At 40.1% G+C, this 21086-nt stretch overlaps 1 protein-coding gene across 2 annotated transcripts in view; it reads left to right on the top strand.

Moving 5' to 3' along the window:
* The window catches only part of SIPA1L1 (signal induced proliferation associated 1 like 1), a 362171-nt gene that overhangs the window by 166110 nt on the left and 174975 nt on the right, over window positions 1-21086 (top strand). Inside the window, exon 3 of one of the 2 annotated variants that reach the window (XM_059182928.1) lies at window positions 12847-12908. The exons of the other annotated variant lie outside the window; for it this stretch is intronic. The gene's annotated coding sequence lies outside the window, so the exon portion shown is untranslated. The remainder of the gene's footprint in view (window positions 1-12846; window positions 12909-21086) is intronic. 2 annotated transcript variants of the gene reach the window in all.

Raw genomic sequence — 21086 nt, 5'->3', positions numbered from 1 at the left:
GGGTTACTTGTCTTCTCAGTGCAGGTAAGCTTCGTTATTAGTTATGTGAGACATTGTCTAGCTTCTCTGGGGTTTAGACTCTAGCTGTGTGATCTACCCTTCGTTACATTTATTTTCCAAAGGCCCAAAGGATCACTCTGTGGGTGTTTCTCAGTGGTTTTAATCCAGGGGCTAATACCACGGAGTATGGTCTCACAGAGAAGGGACTGACGCAGGTGTCACATTCATTAATGACCTGCCTCACTATCCATGGTGTATTTCTGCTGACACGTGTTAGGTTTTCCTAGAGTCTGCTGGGAACTTTTATTTGGAGGTCCATCTTCTAGTTTCTAAGGGATCTTTCAGTTCTGTTGAATTCCATTTTCATTCCGCTTCAGTATGCTTTTTATTTGTTAGAGTTTGTCACAATGATCTGCTAGTGCCACCTGTACTGGGATTTCCTGTAATTGCTGTGCATTTATTTATTTGTTTTTTTAATATTTCTTACAAAATTGGAGATTTTGTAGGTCAAAAGATAAATTTGTGAGTTATTAGCAGTTTTGAACCAGAATTGTTCTCTTTTTATACAGTTTTACCTTTCTGTTTCTGCTTATGCTATTTCCCCTCAGTCCCCTTTCTGTGGACAGACAGACTTGTGATATGTGTATGGCATTGCTCCTAAGATTCTTGGGCTTGGAAGATTTTTTCCCCATTGTTCTGCCTGGGAAGTAATGTTAGGGAAACTTAGAGCTCAGTAGCTTGACCTCAAGTGTAGGTGCATAACTGGGATCCAGTACCATTTAGTGGCCATATCACCTTGTAGAATTACATCTTTCGCTTCCCTGACCTCCTGAGAATTGTGGACTATACTAGCATCTGCCCCTTAATGGTGCTGTGAATAGTTAGATGGGATAGACATGTTCCAACACCTGCGACATGGTAAGTTCTGAAATACTTAGCTGAATTTAAAAGGTTGGCTGAATAAATTCTGTTGTGGTTTGGCCTTCTCTGTTTTGCACAGTTTCCTTTCTGTTCTCCTGCTCCCTCCCCAGACCCCAAGTTAGAACTCCTGTTCCCCTGTTCTTGCCACAGCATTTTGTTATAGTCAGCAGCGAGTGGTCTTCTAGTACACCAGTGATACCCTTGTTTTCCTAGGTAAATTGAGTTAAGTGAAGGTATTTCTTTCTTTGTATGACCACAACCTTTAAAACTCATGGCAGGATTCTCATTTTGCCCAGCGTATCCGTCAAGACTCTCTAGAGAAACAAAATCAGTGGGAATACACACGTATGCGTCTTATACATATACATAAATATATTTCCCCCCCAGTTCGATTGGAAAATAATTGATATACATCACTGTATAAGCTTAAGGCACACAGCATGGTGATTTATTCACATGTCTTGTAAAATGATTGCCATAACAGGTTAGCTAGTGCCCATTTTCACATGTAGGTAGCAGTAAAAAGAAGAGAAAGATGAAAAGAAAAATAAATATTTTCCTCATGATGAGAACTCTTAGGGTTTACTCTTTGAACAACTTCCCCGTATAGCATACAGAGGTGTTACCTGTAGTTATGTTGTACGTTTCATCCCTAGTACTTGATGTATCTTAAAACTGGAAGGCTGCAAGATTGTGCCTTTTGAGCACTTTCTTCGAATTCCCCCTCCTCCCACCCTCTACCTCTGATAACTATAAGTCTGATTTCTTTTTCTGTGAATTTTGTTTTGTTTTGGTGTAGATCTCCCCTATAAGCGAGATCATATAGTATTTGTCTTTGTCTTTCTCTGACTTCCTTCGCTTAGCATAATGCCTTCAAGGTCTATCCATGTGATCGCATAGGATAGGATTTCTTCTTTTTTATGGCTAGTAATCCGTTGTGTATACACACAGAAGTAGCTCATGGATTTGTGGGCCTACAGGTCTAAAATCTGTAGGGCAGACCAGTAGGCCGAACACTCGGGCAGAAGTTAATGCTGACAGTTTGAGGAATTCCTTCTTCTTTAGGGAACTTCAGTCTTTGGGATTAACACCTTCAGCTAATTAGATGAGGCCTTCCCACATTATCAAGGGTAATCTCTTTTCATAAAGTCAGCTGATTGTAGCTGTTAATCGATCTACAAAATACCTTCACAGCAACCCCTAAATTAGTGTTTGATTAACTGAGCACTATCTAGCCAAGTTAATATATGAAACTCACACCTGATGTAAGCTTAACCAGTACCGAAAAACACTGCATGATTGGTTAAGCATTCTATCAGTAGAGTTGAGGCCACCTGTGCTGATGTCATCAAATATCCAACTGAATATTTATGCTTCAAGTTCTTAGCAATTCTGTGTTTAGTGGTGGTGGAGCATGTATGGTGATGGTGAGGTCTGTGCATGTTTATCCAAATTATCGGAGAAGGCTGTTCTCTCCCATTTTGAGCAGCTACAAATATGACATTTATGATTTGAGCCTGTTTCCTTCATGCTTATTTTTAGTGAAAAGATCTGTATATTGGCTGAATTTCAAAAGAACCTGGTTGTTTAGAATTCAGGCCAAATGCACAGTTGTTACTGTAGAGGGGAAAGCAAACATTGCCTTCTGATTATTCAGTGTTCTCTAAAGGAAAGAATGACAAATTCATGTAGCAAAATTATGGCTTAATAAATTCAGTGCCTTGTAGACTGGTATACTTAGGGCATACCCTTGAGGATGAAAGCAAATGCTTTCCCTGGCCTACTGCTTGTGTGCGCCCTGGCAGTTCGTTTTGTCTCTTACCCTGCATAATTGCCTCTTACATAAGGAAAGATTGTTACCTCTGCTTAAAATAGAAATCTCCTCTATGGGCTGTGGAATTGCTCTTTTTAAAATAACGCCATTAGGAAGCAAACAAAATGAATTAGAGGTGAATCAGGTAGAACTGTCACTCTCTGTCTCTCTGCTACGTAAGGATTCGTTTTGAAGATTTTGTGCATATTCCTACCCATATGAAGTATGGACCATAAGAGTCTGAGTTCTGAACACTATTCATGACATTTGAAAAAAAAAAATACATTATGTCTTTGATGACAAATTTAAATATGTAGCCTCTGATTTTTTCCACATTGTTAAAGCATGTTAACCTTACAGTGTAAATAAAGTTAACTTAGGGAACCTCCTGGCCAGGTCAGCTTAGCAAAAGGTGAGTGACACCAGTGTTTATCACTATTAGAGGTTTAATGCTACAGCTCTGAGCAGTTGTGTTCATATAAATGTTTCGTTTCTAATCTCATAGTGTTGACTTGAAAAGTTTTTTTGTAGAAAGTTTTTTTTGTAGAAAAGTTTTTTGTAGAAACTTTTGTAGAAAACTTTTGTAGAAAGTTTTTTTTGTAGAAAGTTTTTTGTAGAAAGTTACACTGTCATAATACATATTTTTAAATGAATCAGTAGTATAATGGGTCTGAGTCTAAGAGAAGTGATCTCCTCCACGCTGGTAGCTGACTGACAGAATAACAGTGTTTTTGGTCTTTTCTTTAATTGTATAGGTTTTTTTTTTTTTTTTTTTTTTTTTTTTTTTTTTTTTTAAACCACAGAGTGGATGATGCCTTCTCAAATGTTTTAATTACTTTGGGAAATAAGTATCCTCTTCTTTAGGTAACGATGAGATGTACAACTTTTTATTTTAATGTTTGCCATGGGCTCAATTATTGTGTTCAAAGCTATAGAGAATTATATTATTATCTGTTGGAGGACTTAATAGTCTATGCCTTGGAAACATCCACAGTACTGAGCATAAAACCGTAGAAGGATGGGGTGCTTGGGTGGCTCAGTGGGTTAAGCCTCTGCCTTCAGCTCAGGTCATGATCTCAGGGTCCTGGGATCGAGCCCCCCATCGGGCTCTCTGCTCAGCGTGAGCCTGCTTCTCCCCTGCCTCTCTGCCTGCCTCTCTGCCTACTTGTGATCTTTCTCTCTGTTAAATAAATAAAAAAAAAAATCTCAACCCCCTCCCCCAAAACCCAAACCCTGTAGGAGGCTCCTAATGACTATTAAGTGGTTTTGACCCAGCCTATAGTGAGCTTGTAATCTAATTTGTTAAAATTTTATATTTTAAAATCTTGTTGTACAAGTATTTAGGGAGATTGTCCCCTTGAATTTTTCCACATTCGTGCATTTAGCATCAGAGTTCACTGATTCTGCTGCAAACAAAACCACATTTTATTTTCCTGTTCCATTGGAATTTGGATTGTTTGCACTTTTCTGAGGTTAGGAACAATTGTGTTTGTCTCTGGGTGACAGTTCTCCTGGTGACCATGAACTCAGGAATGGATTGTTGGCCAGTGAGATATACCCATGCTTGACTGTTTTCCAAAGTGACTGTACCAAAGTGCAGCTCCCACCTGAGAGTCTGAATGTTTGCCCTGTTCCACATCTGTGCTGCACACTTGACATTGTCTCACTTGTTAAAAGCAGTTGAGTTGATGGGTGTGTAAATGTGCTTTTTATTTGTTTCCCTAATTACTAAAGAAACCATTGTTTTATGTACATAAGGACCTTCTATATTTTCTTTTATAACTTCCGTCCATTTTTCTCTTGGATCATCTTTCTTAGAAATTCATAAAAGATATATTCCAGATACTTACTGTTTTGTTGGTTATATGTTTTCTTGTTTGTGGTTTTGCCTTTTTTATGATGATTTTTAATGAACAGAAAATTTTTTTATTTTAGTGTAGAATGAATTTATTTTTCTTTATGGTTTTTTCTTTTTTATGTTGCTAACCTATTCTGAAGCCATAAGATATTCTTTTATTAAAAAAAAGGTTTTTAGGGACGCCTGGGTGGCTCAGTGGGTTAAAGCCTCTGCCTTCAGCTCAGGTCGTGATCCCAGGGTCCTGGGATCGAGTCCCGCATCGGGCTCTCTGCTCGGCAGGGAGCCTGCTTCCTCCTCTCTCTGCCTGCCTCTCTGCCTCCTTGTGATTTCTGTCTATCAAATAAATAAATAAATCTTTAAAAAAAAAAAAAGGTTTTTAATCCTGCCTTTTATATGCAAGTCTTTAGTTAAATTAGAATTGATTTTTCAATAAAGAGTGGAATATAGATTCAATTTAATTTCCCCCCCACGTGAATAAACACATGTGCAAGCACCATTATTAAATAATTCTACCTTTCTGTATTAATCTACAATTCCTGCTGTGTTGGAATTGATAGTTGGTAGGGCAGGTGCCTCCCTACCATCTTCTTCTTGTGCAATATCTTGATTTTTCTTGAGCCATTGAGTTTTCATGTAAACTTTATATATAATCACCTTGTCTTGTGTCTTGAAAAGCCCTGTGGTTGTAAATGTAAATGTGTGTGCATGTGTGTATGTATAAGCACATACACATGTGTATCCCCCACCTCTGTCACTGTGGGTGTGTCTCAGAGTAGTCCCCACTGGCAATGAACACATCTTGCACTTGGATTTTGATTTCTAAATACCACTTTCTAATCAAAGGACTCAGGACTCCTTGGCTCATTTCAGGGAAAGAAGGTACAAAATGAGACTGAAACATCTATTTTCAAAAAGTAAGAAATGCTCAGAGAATGATAGGGTCATATGAAAATGACCTAGAAGCCATCTTGAAGGGATTTCCACTGGCCAGATCTGGGACAGGTTGGGTTACAAAATGGATAATCGTAGTAGTGTATAATAAGAAAGAATAACAGTGCGGGCATACCTCGTTTCCTTGTGCTTTATTCTATTGCTGTTCACAGATCCTGTGTTTTTTAATAAATTGAAGGTTTGTGGCAGCCCTGTTTGAGCAAGGTTTTGGCGCCATTTTTCCAACTGCATTGGCTCATTTCATGTTTCTCTGTCACATATTGGAAATTTTCACAATATTTCAAGCTTTTTTTTTTTTTAAAGATTTCATTTATTTATTTGACAGAGAGAGATGGCAAGCAGGCAGAGAGGCAGGCAGAGAGAGAGGAGGAAGCAGACTCCTGGCTGAGCAGAGAGCCCGACGCTCGATCTCAGGACCCTGGGATCATGACCTGAGCCGAAGGCAGCGGCGTAACCCACTGAGCCACCCAGGCGCCCCAAGCTTTTTATTATTATTATTATTATATTTGTATGGTGATCTGTGATCAGTGATAATTATAACTGGTGTAGTTGTTTTGGGCCTCAAAAATCATGCCATATAAGATGGTTAACTTAACTGACAAACGCTGTATGTGTTCTGACTGCTCCACTGACCAGCCCTCCCTATTCCTGCAGACACAATACTTTGACGTTAGATTAATTAATTTCCTTGCAATGGTGTCTAAGTGTTTGAGTGAAAGGAAGAGTGGCATGTCTCTCACTTTAAATAAAAAGCTGGAAATGATTATGTTTAGAGAGGAAGGCATGTTGAAAGCCAAGATATGCCAAAAGCTAGGCCTTTTGTGCCAAAAAGCCAAGTTGTGACTGCAAAGGAAAAGTTCTTGAAGGAAATTAAAAGTGCTGCTCCAGGGGACACATGAATGATAAGAAAATGAAACAGCCTTATTGCTGACATGGAGAAACTTCTGGTGGTCTGCAGAGAAGATCAAACAAGCCACATTCCCTTAAGCCAAAATAATCCAGAGTGAGGCCCTAACTGTCTTCAGTGCTGTGAAGACTGAGACAGGTGGGGAAGCTGCGGGAGAGAAGTCTGAAGCTCGCAGAGCCTGGGCCATGAGGTTTAAGGAAAGACGTCGTCTCCGTAACATCAGAGTGCCAGGTGAGGCAGCAGGTGCTGACGGAGAAGCTGCAGCAGGTTCTGCAGAAAGTCCAGCGAAGATCATTCATGAAGGTGGCTGCACTAAGCAAGAGGCTTTCAGTGTGAATGAAACAACCTTCCATTGGAAGGAGATGCCATGCGGGACTTTCATAGCTAGAGAGAAGTCAACGGCTGGCTTCAAAGCCTCAAAGGGCAGGTTGACTCTCTTGTTTAGCTGGTGACTTTCAGTGGAAGCCAGTGCTCACTGGCCATTCTGAAAATCCTAGAGCCCTTTAGAATGATACTAATTCTAATTCTATTCTGCCTGTGCTCTCTGAATGGGTTAAGAAAGCCTAGATGACAGCACATCTGTTTACAACATGGTTTATAGAGTATTTTAAGCCCACTATTGAAAACTGCTCAGAAAAATGTTTCCTTTCAAAATACAACTACTCATTGACAGTGCTCCTGGTCACCCAAGAGCTCCACGGAGATGGACAAGGTTAATGTTTTCATGCCTGCTAACACAACATCTACTGTGCAGCCCATGGATCAAGGAGTCATTTGAACTTTCAAGTCTTACTATTTAAGATATGTATTCAGAAGAGCTCAGATAGTGAGTCCTCTGATGCAATGGTTAGAGTAAATTGAAAACCTTCTAGAAAGGGTTTACGATTCTAGATGCCATTAAGAACATTCATAATTCATGGGAAGAGGTAAAATTACCAACATTAATTAGCAGGAGTTTTGAAGAAGTTCTTTCCAGCCGTCAGGTATGACTTTGAGGGGTTCGAGACTTGAGTCAAGGACGTAATTGCAAATATGACGGAAATAGCGAGAGAACTAGGAAGTGGAGTCTGAAGACAGGACTGACTTGCTGTGATCTCCTGATGAAACTTTGACTGATGAGGAGCTGCTGCTTGTGGACGAGCAAAGAAAGTAGTTTCTTGAGAAGAAATCTCCTTCCGATGTAGATTCTGGGCAGACTGTTGAAATGGCAGCAAACCATTTAGAGTATTACATCAATTTTGTTGATAAAGTCGTGCAGGATCTGAGAAGATTTGACTCCAGTTTTGGAAGACGTTCTGCCACAGGGGAGATGCTGTCGAACAGCTTCACGTGCTACTGAGGAGTTATTGATGAGAGGATGAGTCCATCGATGCAGCAAACCTCATTGTTGTCTTATTTTACGAAACTGCCACAGCCATTCTAAGCTTCAGCCGCCCCCACCCTGCTCAATCAGCTGCCATCAACATCCAGACAAGACCTTCATCAGCAAAAAGGTTACAACTCACAGAAAACTCAAATGATGGTTAACATTTTTCAATCAAGTACTTTTAAACTTATGTATATTGTTTTTTAGACATAATGCTATTGCCCACTTAGTGGACTATTGTACTGTAAACACGATTTTTTTTTGCTGGGAAACCAGTAAAACCAGTGAGTTTATTGGAATACTCACTTTCTTGGGGTCAACTGGAACTGAGCCCACAGTTTCTCCAAGGTGTGCCTGTGTCTGTCATCACCTATTGAATATATATATTCAAAAGCATGATATCTTTGATTTGAGTTCAACACCACAGAATTCATTCCAGCCTTTCTTTTTTTCTTCCTTTGTTTTGTTTGTAGCCTCAGAGTTTATAGCCAAGACAGTGGTCTCTGAAGAGGCTAGGTTTCTTCTCCCCCATGTTCTCTTGAGTGGTGTTATATTGTGCATTTATAATGCAGTCCATTTGTCACTGATTGTGTTTTCATTTTGAATTGCCCCACATACTGGTTGATTTTAGTTATTTACTTTTTTTGATTTTGTGAAGAATTACCATGTTTATGTATGTCAAAACTAGACAAGGAGTTATATTCGGAGATCCGTCTTCTCTCTATTCCTTGTATTCCATTTCCAACCCCCATTTCCTAGCCTAATGGCTTTGTAATATCTGTAGAATAGAATTCCAACTTAGGGAACACCTGGGTGGCTCAGTTGGTTAAGCATCTACCTTCAGCTCAGGTCATGATCCCAGCATCCTGGGATCGAGTCCCACATCAGGCTCCTTGCTTGGCAGGGAGCCTGCTTCTCCCTCTGCCTCTGCTGCCACTCTATCTGCCTTTGCTCGCTCTTGCTCCTCTCTCTCTGACAAATAAAAAAATAAAATCTTTAAAAAAAAATTCCAGTTTAGTATAACTGACAGGTTCTTCTGCCATCTCAGTCTTGGCTTGTCCTTGCCCCCCATGTTCTGGCTGCTGCCGATTTCTTGGTACTCCTCAGATAGGACTGGTTCATTCCTGCCCTTGCACATTCTCTCTCTCTGCCTGCAAAGATGCTCTTCTCCTCTTCTTACCTTGCTCATCTTTAGTCATTCAAAATCCATTTTAGCTCTTGCCTGTTATGTATAGGAAGACTTTCTTTACCTACCCCTTCTCCCCACTCCTTCTCCATAATAATTCTCTCTCGTTAATTTCTAGCTCCATAGCGCTTGTGAATATTGTATACTGTTAAGACATTTAACTTAAATTATCGATGCCTAGACTTGTCAGCTTCTTTATAACTGTGAGCTCCTTAAAGACAGGAACTTTATCTTTGTGTTTTCAGCATCCAGGTCAGTTTCTTACACATTTCAGTTATGCAGTAAATGCAGTATAGTGAGTGGATTTAACTTTTTTCTTTTCTTTTTTTTTTTTTTTTAAGTTCCTTTGCTCTTTATTTCATTCATGGTATAAGCAGCTATAGAGAATGTGAATCCTTGGGTTATGCCTTTGATCTTTTTGTTCATGGCATTGTTGTATTCTCTGCCTCTCCCAGTATATTTGGGCATAGCCCTGGTAGTTCAATGTCTTCCTCTGATCCCTGGGATGTTGCATATCTAATTAAATTTTAGACATGGTACGGATGTTTAAGATGAGGTCAAGATATAGAAACTGAAGTATGCAAATGTAGAAAGTCAAGACTATTTTGTCTGTCAGGTTTGCTTCCTCAACTTGAAAAGCTGGAAGAAATTGTACTGGAAACAAATCTGTTCAACAGTGTTTTAAGAACCCTAGTTAGCTTTTAAAATGTCATTATTTTTGTCCAAAGGGCACATTCAGTGACCTTCCAAACTGTGTTTCTAAGCTGCTCCTGTGAGTTTTATTCTGTGTATAGATTATCCAGCAGATAATATGGAAATGTGGGGCTTATTTCCACCAGTTTCCTCATCCACCATCTGTTACTTTCCTTCCTCCCTCTGGATTGCATTCCCTTCCCGCCACTCCTCTGGGTTCTGTCTCATCACAGCTGGAACTCCGAGCAAAGGTTTGGTTGCTGGGCAGACACCATGCTAGATAAGGGAGGGCTTCAGGATCCTGCCTTGTGGGGGTTCAAGATTTGCTGCTGCTCAGAGCAGTTGATGTCCAGGGAGCCTGGACTTTGAGAAAGCATCCACTTGTACTACTGACCTGTATTTTTTATTTATAAAACAAAAATCAAAAACTAAAATATTTTACTTTTTTATTTAAGTGTAACACATATGCAGATAAGTAGATCGTAAGGGAGCCCTTTGATGAATCTTCCCAAATTGAGCATGATCATGAAACCACCACTCAAATCAAGGAGTGCAGTATTACTAACGCACCAAAATTCCCTGTTCCACCCCTTTCTGGTATCTTCTTACCCCTCTTCCCACCTCAAAGGTAACTATTATCCTGACTTATATAGGTTTACCTATTTTTGAACTTCCTAAAATGGATCATGCAGTGTATTCTCTCTGTGTCTGGCTTCTTTGTCTCAACATTATGTCTGTGAAATTCATCTGTGATCTTGTATTAATTATGATTCATTTATATTTATTACCATATAGCAGACAAATTACAGTGTTTGGGCTGGCTGCTTTTTTGGGTAAATTAAGTCTTATTGGCACACAGCCAAACCCATTCAATTACGTATTCATCTATGTAAATGTACCCCAAAAGCAGAACTGTGTAGTTGCAATAGGGCTCAGTAGCTATATGGTCTGAAAAACAAAAAATATTTACTGTTTGGCCTTTGCAGAAAAAGCTCACTGACCCTTGTTGTATAATATTTCATTGTATGAATACTTGACAATTTGTTTGTCACTGAGTTTTGGCTACTAAGGTTAATGCTTGACTATTTCTGTGTGTGTCTTTGGGGCTACGAATGTGCATTCCTGGTAGGTATCCTGCTGGGAGTGGAATTGCTGGGCTACATTGTAAGTTTATGTTCTGTTTTATCTCGTTCTGCTCAACTGTTTTCTAGTTCACACCCCCACCAGCGGTGTGTGAGAGCTGAATTGTTGTTCGTCCTAAGACCTAGTATTGTCAGATTTTCAGTTTTAGCCATCTTAATCAGTATGTACTTTTATTTCATTGTAGCTTTATTTTGTAGTAAATGGTAAGGAATGAGGGTGAGTACCTTGTTGTATGCTTATTGACCATTGGGGTATCTTGTTTAAGTGGTCTTTTTATTGTTTTATCAGAGTTCTTCATATATTCTGAGTGAATCCTTTGATGGATGTATGTACTGCAAATATCTTCTTCCATTCTGAGACTTGCAGCATTATTCTTTTAGTGGTGTTTTTATTTCTGTGAACCTGAAGGTGATCAGAATAGGCCACCCAAAATATGCCACTTGGCACGAGGATTATTTTGAGTGAAGGAAACTGAGAAATGGCAGATGCAGGGAGAGTTCTCTTTCCTCCCTTCCTTCCTTCCTGAAAATTGGGGCATAAATTTCCATTTGTCAGGTCACATCCCATCTCTATACCAGGAAGAGAAGAACCATTCTTCTCACTGGAGAAACTTGGGTCCACAGAATCTTACTAAGTGGTTCTATCTGCCACTTCGTTCCTGGTCCTCTTTCCACAGTTTATCATCCGTAGGCACTCCGATCTCCTTGTCCTGTCTGTAGTCACTTCTGCACAATTTGTTGCCCCTTATTAAGATGGTATTTAAGCCTCTGGGTCAAACTGCTTCTCTTGTTTTTTTACTTGTTCTCTGTGACATCCCCATGGGTGTAAAAATATTAACATCAATAAAGAAACATATACCTTTTCTTCTGTTAATTTGTCCTTGTCAGTTTAATTAGCAGTCCCCTAGAAACTGAACGTGAGACGGTAGAGAAAAAGGTCTTTTCTTCCCTACAAGCTAACGAATGCCCACAACATTGGTGAGCCTTCCACACACCGAGGAAGGTGAAATTAGACGTGGTATGCGTAGATATGTGGACAATACCTACTCCCTGCCTTCTCAGAAGGGCACACCATCCCCAGGAAATATCATAGCAGAGAGTGATTTTTATGTTTTTAAGTCCTTTTTAATTAACAGTGTGATTCGCTATATTGTTATTTGTCCTGAAGTCCAAATAGGGACAAAGTTCTCACCTTTCACTTTCAAATGGGGTTCCTAGTTCTGTGGGTGTGTTTCTTTAGTGTTCCATGGTATTCTGAATATTCAAAGTTTTAATAAACATGCTGTCAGAAATTTGATCTAATATATGTATGTATTCTGAGACCTATTCCCTCATATCCCTGAGTTTAGAAATGTAGAAATTGAAGCTGACTTATCTGACTTCAGTTCGTAGTGATTTGAAGAGGGTAGGTAGGTTTTCTAGGGGATGGACTGCATGGTTTTTGAGGTCCATTTAATAATTGTGTTTTTGTTTCAGTTTTACAAATAGCAGTTCAGGACAATGTTAGTTGATTAAAATATATTTAATTTGTTTGATAGTAGATACAGATGATTTGAAGGTATTTAGAGATACTCTAACACTGTAAATGTTTTCTTCTTCTTCTTCTTTTTTTTTTTTTTTTTAAGATTTTTAAGATTTTTAAAAGATTTTATTTATTTATTTGAGAGAGAGAGAGGGTGGGGAGAGGAGCAGAAGGACACTCAAACTCCCCACCGAGCACAGAGCTCGATGTGGCGCTGGATCCTGATCCCAGGACCCTGACTGAGATGTGACCTGAACCCAAGTCAGACACTCAGCCCACTGAGCCACCCAGGCACCCCTGTTTTCTCTAACTTCTAATTTAAATGCAACTGCCTAGGTTGGTTTGCCTCTTTCAGAAAAAAGATAAAACTTTTTTTTTTTCCAACTCTTTTCTTTTAATGAGATTTCTTGTGCACTTAGCTATTTTTTTTTTTCTGGTTTTTTAAACTGCTTTTTTAAACTACTGTATATTTTTCTTTTCTTTTCAGGTTATTCACTATTAATATGGATGCTATTGTCTAAATTTCTGCAGCCATGGCACAAGAATATAGTAAGTACTATCCTCTACTTCCTATGACCTCCATGCTTTAAAATGTGTTGACATTATGTCTTCAGGTTTTTCATTGGAGCAGAGGAAGTACAGAAACAAAAGTTTTTAACACTCTGCTTTTCTCAAAGAGATCAGTTCATTTGGTCATCTACTTCTTGAGTTGGTAGCTTTATACAGAAATTCATCATGGCATTGATTAATTGCATCTTTAGATAAACACAGTCGTGCTCAGCCTGCTTCCGGTCAGGACTAGCAGAGCGGGCATCAAGGTTGGATCCGTATCTCGTAGCCCATCCATCTCCCATTTGGGAGCTCCAGGGTCGGCCCTGTTCAGGGGCAAGCCATCCCTGCTTTGTCTGTGCTTGAGTCCTCATGGACAAATGCCCAGGGTTGGGCGCTACCTGGACAGAAGGATGGTTTCAGGAAGGTCGCGTGATCCTATCGCAGCCAGTGACATTGGAAGGCATGTTGGCCAGGAGCTCCGGGCCGAGGCTGTCTCATACCTGAAACGAGCCTGCAGGAAGAGTCCGCCCCCCTTTCTCTTCCTCTGGGTGCTGTTCCATGCTGGCAGGGGATCTGCTGTGGCTGCAGCCCGAGCAAGAAGCCACCCAGGGCGGAGGACAGAGAAGCCAGCCCAGAGGCCTCCCGAAGGCCCAGCTTTTGAGCCAATGCGTTTCCTTTTAGTTTAAGCCAATTTACACTGGGAGCCAAAACATCCGAAGTGATTCACTTAATCTCCATTTTATTTTTAGTAATCCATTAGTTTCTCCCTGGGGAATGTGGGAGTAATTGCAAAGCAAGGCAAAATAATTCCGTTAAATTAAACTGGCAGGGTGTGCTGCTGGTGTTGACTGGCACCCTCTTCACTCTGAACAGTTAACTGATGGAGTGATTTAGGATTCAGAGACAGGAGAGTAAAATAGATTGCTTTCACTCTCTCTTTCCCTCCAGAAGGTTCTGCGTTTTAAACAACCCACTTGGCCTGTGAACTCTGAAAAGCGTCTTGGCCTTCCCACCTGAAAACCAGCCCCCATCCCGGTGTAGATTTGGCAGTATGGACCTGTTCTTTGTGTTTTCAGATTTTAAAACAGTGGTATAAGGAATAACACACATACCCATATGTACTCTCCGTGTAATACACTAGCGAAATTGAATGATTACCACTTCTATGGAACAGTTAAAAATCTAGGATAATGCCCCTAATGGCAGCGCCCTTCTCTGGCTCCGAGGAACCGTTCCTTATCCTGCTCTTACTCTGTATTTTTCCCGATGCATTTGCCTGTGCTTTTATCGCATTTGTGCGGTACGATTTTTCTGTATGCTCTTTAACTTCAGGTAAATGTCGATACTATGTACATTTGTTCTTTAAAATCACAGAGGAGTTGAGAATAAATTCAGGATCATCGAAAGAGGCCCTAAATTTGTTCTGAGACACTAGACATCCCAGTGACCTATGCTAAATGTGTTAGACTATAAATTGTTGAGTTTAATCAACATGTGGACAGCTTTTTATCTTATTCTCTGAATCGGTGTCTGGTCTGCTAGTGAGTTCCCTTTCCTCACCTGCTTCTGTACTCCCATGCAGGCTCGACTTCTGTTTGAATAACCTATGCTCAGAAGGCTTGCTTTTGGCAGACTTAGGTAAATCTGCATTTTCCTGCCATCACACTTACAGAATTTACTCTCATGCATTCTGAAACGTCAGTTTGTTCCTTGTATTGGTGGCAGCAGTTCCAGAAGAGGCATCCACTCCTGTGAACAGGTTGGGAAGCATGGTGCTTTGAAACACAGGACCTCAGTCACTGGCACTGTGTCATTATTTCCTTTTGTGTCTGAGCTGGAATCTTGGAGATCATTTTGTATCGTTCTTGTTGGAAATAGACCTCAAGTCATTTAACTTCTGGGATCAAATAACTCCTTCTGTTGCTCTTGGAGGATTCATGTTACCCCTTGTTCTTGTTTGGAATGTGGCCTACACAGAACTCAACAGTCATTTCCATTCAGGGATCATTAATTCCTTCACTTGGGGACATAATTGCTGATAGAGTGTCAGAGAAAGATTTATGACAGTCAGAAGAGAACTTTTCTTTTTTCCTAGGATGTTATTTTTGTTTAAATGTTTGATGTATAGGGAAAAAAAAAGTAAGCTCAAAAGATATTTTCTCCTTAGTTCATATATACTGTGTACATGTTACAGGAAGGAAAACAATAACATCTTTTGTTGGAATCAAATGGGGGTTTTTGTGCTGTGTACATGCATTTTTCTGTTGTTAAAAGAATGGGTCCTCCTTTAAATTTTATTTAGATGTAACTATCTTTAGCTTTTTTTCCTTCAGTGTGGACCCAGGATTTTAAGTTAAGATGTTGCCAGTGTGAGATGATTATAGCCATCAGTGGAAATGCCCAATGAGGCCCTTGTGAAAAAAGCTACTCTCCCATTGAAAGATGACTAGAATTCAAGATAGCACATGCTGTGTTATACATCAGGCCAAATAGAAGAAATACAAGATATTTACATTTTAATCCCATAGTATATTTTATATGCATTTTCTCATTTAAAAAATTTAATGTTATAGTTGCTTTTTAATGGACGAAGCCTATTGAAAAATTTTTTTTGAGAAATTGATATTGTGAACTGATGTGTTTGTTGTATTTGTGTGTGTGTGTGTGTGTGTGTGTGTGTGTGTGTGTGTAATGGTATCTTCTTATTTATTTTTTTATATAAAGGGATTGGTAGGCTTGGCTTGATTTTATACCTCAAAATGAAATGGTGCCTTTGTGGGGGATGGTCCATAGGGCTGAGAGAACTTCTAGACAGTGACTCAGACCTGTAATTAGGTCTTGCTCTCCGCACCCTTGTTGACTTGAAAGCACTGGCCATAGACCATTTAGTCTGGGAAAGCAATACATGAATCATCTAAATTGGCACAAATTATCTGGAATGCTACTAAATGTTTTCTATTCTTTATTCTGATTGAGGGACTGAGAAAGGGAGACTTGTTCTTTGTGAAAATACTCAAGAGGTTACTTACAGATTTGGGGAACTGGATTTCTTCTCTAAATAGAATGGAAAGCAGTTGAATATTCGACATTTGTAAAACAGTTTGATTTTGTGGATTTGCTTTAGAATATTCCTCTAAGCTCTGTATCCTTCCCTTTGGTGAACTGTTGCTTGTCCATCTTTCAGGAAGGGGAATCCAGGGACACTCTTGTTCTCTGGAGCCTCAGCTTAACCTCCACACCACAACGGGAGTTACGGGAGAATCCTAGAAGGTTCTATTGTGCTTATTTTGCTTCCTTCTAACTTGGCCCACTCATCAATATCTCTCATATTTAGGATATAATTTTGTTACCCTTTTCTTCCCTTTCTCAAAATAAAGGGTCAACAGACCTGTTGAGACCTGTTAGGTACTTGGCAATGAAGTTGGTGAAAGTTTCTATCTTTACTAAATAAAAAGTTTACTTCGTTTCAACTTAACTTTGTAGCAAAATCTTGAAAATATTCATATTCATTCTGAAGTGGCGGACATTTATAAATCATTTAGGTTAAAGATAAGACTATATATAGAAATTCAGTCTTTTAATTTTTTTTTTTTCCCCTTTGGGTTTTCTCTGATGGTACATTAGGGGTCTTGCTAAGGGCTTACTATCTTACTGTGTCTGCTCTAAAGAGAAAAAGACAAGCAGACTAATCCATAGCAAAAAGACCAGATTTTCAACTTGTAACATGAGTTGACCTTTTGGTGCATGGATAAATCTTTATTTTCATTTTGGAATATATGCGAATGAGCATCTCCTAGGAATGCATCTGTTGACAGGAAGCAGAAGAAAGCCACCGCTTACCGTGTAATTGCATATCTCGCGGGTCTGTCTACTGTTTTGTGTCTGTGGGTATCTGTGCATAAACATGTGAGTTATGTTGTTTGTCTTCATCTAGGGCATTGGCTCCCTGTTAGACATGGCCACATTCACTTTAGAGTTGTTGGAGATCAGGCATTCAAATCATAAAATTATTATTAGCACATGCTGATTTGAGTTGGTAGATGTTAGAGTGAATTTCTAAGAAAGAGGTGAAGTATTTTATGAATACTCTTGACAAAATTCTGTATTAATGTGGTTAGTTAAACTTTTTTCCCTAAAAACAAATCACAGAGACCTTCCTATTTGCAGTTTAGGGTGTGTTCATGGAGAACTGGGATCCTGTTTGTCACGAGGACTTGCTTAGTACACAGTTAGCCTTCCGCTTAATTTCTTTCTACAACTAGGGACCACGAGACCATGTCTTGGTACCAAATACAAATCACCCAACCTTTTTCCCTTTAGTTTACATATTGTGTAAACAATTGGGTCATTAGCCAATACATAAACAGAGGTGTGTGAAAGCTGTATCTCTAGTGGGAATTTAACATCACTTGATGGTTTCCAAGTTACTTTCTGTAAATTATTTCTTCCATGCCAGTCAGTACCTCTTGTTTGATGGGTACAGTGAATCATAAAACCTCAGTCAAGAATTCTAAAGTTCTTAATGAATATAAAAATACCTAAAGGAGTTTTATGTTTGATTCTGTCCTATCCCCGAGGAGCAAATGCCTTCTAACTTTGTGCCAAGGAAATCTCAGTGTTCTGAGTGAATGCTAATCCCTGACCAACACGTCCCATCTCTCTCTCTCTTTTTTTTTTTTAATTCTCAGACTAATTAAATAGAATTAGTCTGGCCTGTAGGGTTAAGTGCCCCTTCTGTAATCTGGAGAACTCTTCTAAACTGTGTGTGAAGATAGACCAGCTGTCTCCATTTCTGTCTGGATATTTGACCCCATCCCTAAAATTTGATAATGTACTCCCTGTACTACATAAAGACTTCATTTAAAGATGGAGGTCAGTGGATTTCGATGCTCTGCAAGGGTATAGAACTTACTGCTTTTAAAGATTTAGGCCAAGGCCCAGCATTAATCACTGTTCTAATTTGATCCTTGACTTGTATTTTGATGATCATTTGGAATATCCATTCAGTTGTATTTATTCAATGCATGGAGAAAATCTCATTTAATACTGTCTCCCAGCATTGGGGCGCCTGGATGGCTCAGTGGGTTAAAGCCTCTGCCTTCAGCTCATGTCATGATCCCAGGGTCCTGGGATCGAGTCCCGCATTGGGCTCTCTGCTCAGCAGGGACTATGCTTCCCCCTCTCTCTCTGCCTGCTTCTCTGCCTACTTGTGATTTCTGTCTGTCAAATAAATAAATAAAATCTTAAAAAAAATACTGTCTCCCAGCATATTTAAAAACAATCTTTAATAAAAATAATATATTTTTATGAAAATGTAAAAACAGATAACCATAAAGATGAAAACCAAAATGAGAACCATGTAGAATTATGCCATCTAGAAGTAGCTGTTATTAACATTGGCTAATAATGTGTTCTCACAGAACACAGAGCATGCCATTAAAACATGGATACGTCCCTCACCCCAGTTCTGAATAAAGATGGATGGTGGTGGCACCCAGAAACCCTGAAATACCTCTATATGGTACGTGTTAAACCTAGTATCATCTCAACTGCTACCTGTGTTTAGTTCCACAGGTTGTCATCATGTCGTCACAGGGTAAGGAGATAGCCTCTTGAGAGAGAAGCTGGACTGGGGCCCATACTGGCTACCTTTTGTTACCATCCACTTTGAGGGAGAGATTTTCATGAGTATGGCATAGTTCTTGTTTTTCTTTTTTAAGTGAAGGTGTATTGTGAAAAAGCTGCTTTCTAGAAAGAGTAGAATAGTGTGCTTTTGAAAGAAAGACATTCCGCTCCCTTGATGGAGAGAAAGGAGAGGAGAGTCAAGGAACCGAAGGCTCATGTGGTAATTCTCCAGGGATGACTGAATGTCAGAGTCTCTCCTGGGCGGGCTGGCTCTCTCTCTCTCTTGCTCTCTTTCTTTCTTTCAGTACGGCATATCTGTCCCCTGCGACCTCCTCTCCCATGCTCCTCCTCATCTCTCCTCTCCCTCTCCTGCCCTGTGACAGCTTCCCACAACCGAGCAACGCAACATGGCAAACCTGCGGAATTCTGCACTGACTCGCGCTCTGATGTTCCCGCTTCAGGCTTCGGTTTGCAATAACTTGGGCGACTGTGTGGTTTGCAAATCATCGCACCACAAAAACTCAAGCCACAGACATCTCCCTGGATCTAAAAGTATTTGTCCTTTGTGGTGTTGTGATAGTTTCTGAGCATTTGTTTGTTGGCCTCCTTCTCAGAGGCCCCAAATAACGTGGCATGCCACAGCCCTCTAGGCTTCCAGTGGGCCACTTTCAAGTGTCCCTCACCAAGCCATTCTCCATGAGCAGTGATGCGCTGCAGCCCGTTAGTGGGTAATGAGTACCTCCCCCCCCCCCCCCCCCCCCGTTTCTTGTCCTGAAGCCATTGTGGTGTAAACAGAACAAATGAAGAGAGCTTTACACTCTCTTCCAAGTAGAGAGTGTAAAAGTTGTTTTAGAGGAAGTCTGCATTTTGTGTGGTGTCGTTCAGTTTTGGCACTGCGTCTGCTTAAATGTCAGCCTGGAGTTCTTTGGGAGGCTCCGCCCCTGGAAGGCACTGAGGATTTTTGGAAGAGTGTTAATCCGAAGCTGTTAATGTTAAAGAACGTTTGTTACACAGCAGCAGCTTGCTGACTTCACTTTTGCCATTGCAGTGTCTTCCACTGAGAGACCCCGGAATTCTGTCAGGCAAATAGGGCCAGGTTTTACATTACTTGGTAAGTTTATAGTATTGGAAAACACTCAAACTTAGGTTCATTGATGTCACAATGTGTTTTTCGTTTTAAGTACTTTTTTTTTTTTTTAAGATTTTATTTATTTGACAGAGAGAGAAAGATCACAAGTAGGCAGAGAGGCAGGCGGAGAGAGAGGGGGAAATAGGTTTCCTGCCGAGCAGGGAGTGTTTTTAGTTTTAAATATCAAATTGAGGTCTTTGTATTTCAGTGGTTGAAGAAAGCAAATTTTAATTCATTTTTAAAAGTCATTATTAAATAATAATCCTATCTTTTCTACCAGTTTTACCTGTGGGACATTTAAATACTGCACAATGATATTTAGTAGTTCTGAACAGTTGTCTTTTTTTTTTTTTATGATTTTATTTATTTGTCAGAAAGCACAAGCCGGGGAATGGCAGGCAGAGGGAGAAGTAGGCTTCCCATTGGGCAAGGAGCCTGACGCAGGGCTGGATCCCAGGTCCCTGGGATCATGACCTGAGCCAAAACCACACGCTTAAAAATGGACTGAGCCACCCAGGCACCCCCGAACCATTGTTTTTTTATCCACAATGTTGGGATTGTTTTTCAGTTGATTCTTTTGGATAACACGCATTAGATTTATTTCAGGCAACTCTTCTCAGCCCCGTTGCTGTAAGTAAATAAATAAAGAACTCTCCCCGTTTATTTATTCGCTACTTATACTCCTAACAGGTTACAAGACTATCAGCGGGTTCCTGATTTTATTAAGTTTATTACTCTGCACAAAGGCAGCTTGATGAGTTTTTTTGCTTTTAGGTATGATTCCAATATGATCTCTTTTTGGAAGGGCTGTGGATAAGTCATTTTCAGTCCGTCTCCCCATCTTGTTCCTTAGAGTGGGCTACCTCTTTCCTTCTCCACCTCCACTTCTTCCTCCTTTTTGGAGATGGAGAGTTGGAGCTGGAGTGGGGTTGGGGCAGAAGGGTAGTTAGGGTAGTTAGATTTGACCTTTTTTTTTTTTTTTTTTAAGATTTTATTTATTTATTTATTTATTTGACAGAGAGAGAGATCACAAGTAGGCAGAGCAGCAGGCAGAGAGAGGGGGAAGCAGGCTCCCCGCCGAGCAAAGAGCCTGATGCAGGGCTCGATCCCAGGACCCTGAGATCATGACCTGAGCCAAAGGCAGAGAGGCTCAATGCACTGAGCCACCTAGGCGCCCCTAGATTTGACTTTTTCAAAGTGGAGGATGAGAATAAAATCAAGTTCAAGTAAAGAATGAAGTGGTGGACCTGATCTGGGAAAAAAATTAGAGGGTAAAGAATTCGGGCGAGGAATTTATAGTCTAAAAAGTGAAACACCAAAGGGAAGTTGCTAGCTCTGCCCTTCCCCCATCACTGTTTCTTCTGTGGACTTCCTCGCACCAGGTAGCCACTATTTCCTCACCAGCGTCTGAGGACAGCTTT

The sequence above is a fragment of the Mustela lutreola genome, chromosome 7, assembly GCF_030435805.1.
Source record: "Mustela lutreola isolate mMusLut2 chromosome 7, mMusLut2.pri, whole genome shotgun sequence".
Classification (NCBI taxonomy): Eukaryota; Metazoa; Chordata; class Mammalia; order Carnivora; family Mustelidae; genus Mustela; species Mustela lutreola.
The sequence above is the reverse complement of the archived record's forward strand: the minus strand, read 5'-3'. Positions and strand labels throughout refer to the sequence as shown.